This window comes from Chenopodium album, chromosome 20 (genome assembly GCF_948465745.1).
Source record: "Chenopodium album chromosome 20, dcCheAlbu1.1, whole genome shotgun sequence".
NCBI classification, from domain to species: domain Eukaryota; kingdom Viridiplantae; phylum Streptophyta; class Magnoliopsida; order Caryophyllales; family Amaranthaceae; genus Chenopodium; species Chenopodium album.
In genome coordinates, this window is record NC_137853.1 from 39,883,433 (window position 1) to 39,889,432 (window position 6,000).

Here is a 6,000-nt window from a genome sequence, read left to right on the forward strand (position 1 = left end):
TATGCTTTAATAATTTACCGCGGAAGGAAATTTACACCCATCTCTTTTGTGTTTCTTATATATCTTGAAATTTGTATGAGAAGTAACTTAGTGGTATTAAAACGAGTTAACGAGAAGAAAGGAATAATAATTAAAATTATATTTAAAAAAATCCAAGTGCTACGCATAATTTTTTAAATAAAAAGTTTAATAAGAGATGGGTCCGAATTCATCAAAATGTTAGTCGCTTTCACTAAATTTATTCGTCATAATCGTCAACTTAATTTTATTTTGCACTCATTACAACTCAAAAGTCTTACTAATTCTCAAGAGTTCTTACCGTTGATTTTCATAATTTACTTTATTTTACCTTGTGCTACACATTACACTTTTAAGGATTTTAGCTTTTGTTTTTTTTAAGTACCCTATATCCTTTTCATTTTATTTTATTTTTTTTTTACTTTGTTTACTACATGTTCGTTTAAATATTATATTTACTTTCCCGCGCATAATTAATGACAATATTGCTTTATTGGTTAATAGTTCTCTCTATTCTCGTTACATGAGTCCATTTTGAAACCTGATACAGATACGTATTTTTACAAATATGTTAAATGCTCAACGTATATTGATGAATGACAACAAATAGAGAATACAAAAATGAACAATTTTTTGATTTTATGTTTATGCTTGTATTAATTTGGATAAGAAAGAGAGCAAGCTAGAAAAAGCTAATTTTGTCACGAAATTTCTTGTTGATGTAACTTGTCTAATCCTAAAAATAAATAAAAGAGAGAAAAAATGCTTTATAGAGAGGAATAAAGAGATGGGTCAGAAGTGGGCCTAATAGCAATAGGGAAATGTAATGAGTGAATGGGCCACTTCAGGATTAAAGTAGGCCCATTAGACTATAATGGCATCAGTTTCTTTGTCCTCTTAGCTTTTCCCTATTTTTGGAGTATTTCTTTTTCTTTTTTATTTTCTTATCTTTATATTTTATTATGCTATTCTTTCTTTTTCCATGTTCTTGCTCCCACTTTTGAGTGAAATTGTTGGGAAAAAGTAGACATAGATCATTTGCTCATTGATCATAAGGTAACCCAATAGTTTGATATTATCATTAATCAAGATTTAGTAATTGAGTAGCACAAAATATTAAGTAATTTAATGCACTTAATTATCACTTGATTTTGGCACAAACAAAGAAATAACAACTTTGTTAATTTTATGTTTAATACACTGTTTATTAACTTCATGGTGTGCACTAGTTTCATGAAAGGAAACAATTGGAATGTTGATTGACACAGAGTAGTTTAATTGCCTTTCTTGGTTCATTAGAAGCTTCCCACCTTCCTAATTAATTGAAGTGATAACAAAAAAAAAAATATGAAGATTTATTAATTAGTATCCCCTTAAACGATTATAAACTTATATGCTTCTTTTTCGCAATATTGATACATGCATACTCATTTGGGGATGAGATTGCATAACCTTATTCTATTCATTTTCAAGCTCAGCTCGTTTATTCTATTATTCTAAAAGGTACACTAATTATACAGTGTCTATATATTGACAGTATATTATACACTACACATTTGAAAGGGGTAACGAGAAACGAACTCTACTCATCTTCAAAAGAGATTATTGAGCTAACCAATTGATCATTGGTCTCAAACCTCGAGACTGCCAATTCATATTCCTACTACCCTTCTTAGTATCAAAAAACACAAATATATCTACTTGATTTTTAGCATGAGTTATACGCTCTACTCAATTTCCTTGGATAAAGTAGGACTAGTGGATAGGGAATTAGGGGGAATGCATGTAATGGATCAGATATGGTACCACAATAATATCAAATAGGGATAATAATTAGTTAGAACATTGTTGATGTTGTGTTACTTTAACTATTGATGAAATGTTTATAATCTTTTTCAAAAGACATTACATGTCACATGTACCTAAAAATAGTGATAAGAAAATTATTAATTATTTGTGACACTACTAGTTCAAATGTTTGAGTCAGATGTTAAGGCCTGTTTTAATTGACTTAAATGAGCTGAACTGAACTGAATATTTTATGAGAGAAGGAAATTAAGAACTAAACTGAAAATAATCTGAAGAGAACAGACCCTTAGTAGATTATTATAAAGTAATCACAAATCTCTAGTTTGAGTTTGAATTTACATTAACATTCGTTCAAAGACTTTTCCTTAGTCAGAATACATATAAATATTCCATCGTAACTCTTAATTAGTCGAACTCGATCTAAATTATCATCACGTGGGGTATCTTGAAAAAATAAAGCAAATCATATAATGTAACATTTTAATTGTTGTAATAATACTTATTCACCAAAGTTGTATATAAACACATCAATTCACCAACGACAAAATACATTGATTAATATTGCCTGAACCAAAGTGATCTTACATATCATGAAAGGAAAAAAAAAAAATCAATCACGTCTAGAGTATATAATAGCAGACAATATAACACATGCCAACTCAAATGTATCTTTGAACAATAATCAGTATTAGTATAATTATGTATCGATTTGAAATTTAGTATAAGTATATACTATAATATAGTATGTCTTGAATCCAATAATCCCTAACTAACAAAGATTCATGTACAATTCCCTTGCCCCCTATATTGGGTTCAATAAGGATTGTATCAAAATAATAATTGGGCACAAAAAGAAATAATAGGGCACAAAAAGAAATAATAGGGCAGTTGAGCACCCACTTATGCAATGCAGTTGCCATTCATGTTAAAAGGTCCCACACCAAAAAATTAAACTTCTCATCCACCATCCTAAGCTTTGGTTTTTCCTCCTTGTTTTATATGTACTCCCTCTATTTTTTGAACATTCAAACTTACTTGAATTTTACACAGTCTTCATTATACATCTTTAATCGTTAAAATGTTCAATTATATTAGATGAAAATTATAAAAATTTTAAAAAATGAATATATATATATATATATATATATATATATATATATATATATATATATATATATATATATATATATATATATATATATTAGAATATTAGATACATCCAACAAGGTTAAGTTCCGTATATTTATCTATAAAATAAAGCTCAAAGTTATGTTATTACACGGAGTAATTTTTTTACCACATGAATAGTAATAAGTCGAAATTCTCATGAATAGGTGAACTGGTAAAGTGGTATATAATTATATGTTGTGGTATATTTTTCCTTTTTCTTGATATTTTTAAATTGACATGAAATTTAGTATAATAAGGAAAAACATTATTGGAGGGGACCCAGCTAGTGGCTAACAATCTAACATGAAGCATCATATATATGATTTATATCCAGTTCTACTTCAACTGTAGTGACTTGATTGCAAAGGCAACATCTGCCTTTGATTCCTGGGATATACATTTTGCAGTCCTTGTGTGTTTGATAAGGCAATACTCTTTTTTTCAAAAAATAGAAAAAAGAGATAATACAATATGAAATAATAGTGTTTAATTGATTTGATAAGTAATTAATTGCGAAGTATATTACTGTTGGGCGAATGATAAATAGTTAGAAGTATCTTTTATTTTAAAAAAATAAGTGTGAATTGGTCATTTAAACACCGTAATATATAATCTTCTAGTCGTCTTGAATTCTTGATTGATTAGGTCACATGCAAGAAACGTTATTCCCTAATACATTATGTTATCGATCATAACTAGAAATTCTTTGATAAGCTATTTTGGTCATATATGCACATTTTTTTTCTATTTATGTTTATGCACTCTCCATGAAAGATGGAAATGGGCAAAAATGGGAGGTAGGACCCTTCAAAATAATGTATTAGATATTTAAGCATTTTACGTTGATTAAACACCAAATACAACTATACAAGTTTATTATGTATAAATGGGAAATATATTATCTCTTACTACAATACGTATGCAACACAACGATAATTTCTAAATTGATTTTTCGTTGATTGCAATAGTATTATTCATTTTTGGAAAACAAAAAAAATAAAAAACATATTCCGCAAATTATAACGTATAAGAATGCACAACATTCTTCTTATGGCTTAGCATATACATATCCTACAAGAACAAGGTTACACTTTATGTGGACCATAAATCATAACGTTATCCTCTTAGTAACTTGCTCACTTAGTTTGGAATGCAATTCCATTATTACATTTATATATAATTCCTCTTTTGCATCCAAATGCTCAAAATGATGGAGTTTTCATGTAGGTATTTCAATTTCATACTCAAAGCTTTTACATTTTATTTGCATACCCTATCATGTATATACCAAATACTCTTTATTTGTAATCGTAGTTAGTAAGATTATACTCCCTTTGTTTGATATTCATAATTACACGTAAGATGTTTAAAAACGAAAATAATTTGGCTCATGTCATGGGATGTGTCCTCCTCAAGGCTTGAGACTGGCAACAGCAAATAAAACCCACTATGTTTGCATGAGATGAAGCATTGGATCGTAAGAGATAAACAAGAAAGTTTAATTTTATGTCGATGACTACACAAAGTAATCAAATTTGGTTCATGTAGCCAACCCCACTTATGGGATTAAGGTTTTGATTGATTAATTGATTGATGGTTAAAAACGAAAAGTTGACAGTATTATTTCTGTTCTCATTTAAGTTCTATCAATATATCACTATGTAAATCACGAAAAGTTGAAATAATGTGACAACTAATTTTGATTTTGGAGAACGAGTACAGTTGGATGAGCTAAGCTAGCTAGATATTGTTTAAAACATAATCAATCAAATATTAATGAGTCATCTTCGTAATGATCTGGCTAACAATAAGATAACATTTGAGCCACATAATCCCTATCTTAAAAATGGACCCTACATTAACATAATTAATAATTATATTTAGTCTCTCATATATAATTACTACCAACCACAAATAATTGGACTAAGGTTTATCCAATAGGAAAAGAGTGTGTGTATGTGGATGAGTAGAGAGAGAAGGTTAATTATAATGGGCCGAAAAAATTTTACTCTCATAATAGTACGGCCCATTAAGTGAGACACATTAATGAGCCCATGGGCCCATAAAGTGGGCTCCCTTTTTTATTTCTTTTGACAATATACAGAGTATAAAATAATCTGATGCTATAGAATATACGATTACACGTCTGCTATCCTGTTTTGACCAAGAAGTTTTAGCTGTATTAGGTTGACTGACATACTTTTAACTTCGTAAATTTATTTTGTTTTTAAATTTTTTTAAAATTTTTTTTGGATGATTTAGGATATGATGACTCTAAATTTTGGACCGTTTCCAGCTAGGTCAATTGGTCAAACTAAATAATACGGTGCTTAGTTATATTTATAAGGTTTACAATTTTGATCTGAAATTTTTATGTTCTTCTCTGTAACTTTGACTCATAAAACGTGGTCCCTACAATAATGCCAAAGATTATACTCGTATTAAGGAGTACTAATTGTAGCATATGCCAAAGACCACTTTTCTAACCTTTTCCAATTTTCTTACCACATAAGTCTTCAATTCGACATTACCTTTCAATTTAAGTAATAGGATTCAAATTGTTTATACTCCTTCTAATCCATATTAAGGCCCTGTTCTCTTATGTTGAAATTCAGTTCAGCTCAGTTCAATTCAATTCAGCTCAATTCAGTTCAGTTCAGTTCAGCTCCTAATTTCCTTCTCTTATAAAATATTCAATTCAGTTCAGTTCAGCTCCTAATTTCCTTCTCTTATAAAATATTCAATTCAGTTCAGTTCAGCTCAGTTCAGTTCAGTTAATTCAGCTGAGTTCAATCAATGAGAACATGCTCTAAATTAGTAGTATTACAAGTTTTTTTTTTTTCTAAAAATTTTAAAAAATCACAATGTTAAATTTGTAATTGTTGGGTGAATGGTGATCATAGTGGGACTTACCGATGTCATGTCACTCAAATTCACTCTTTTTCAAAAATAAATAAATTAATTAAAACTTGTCATATCACAAATTTAAAGATAATAAATTTC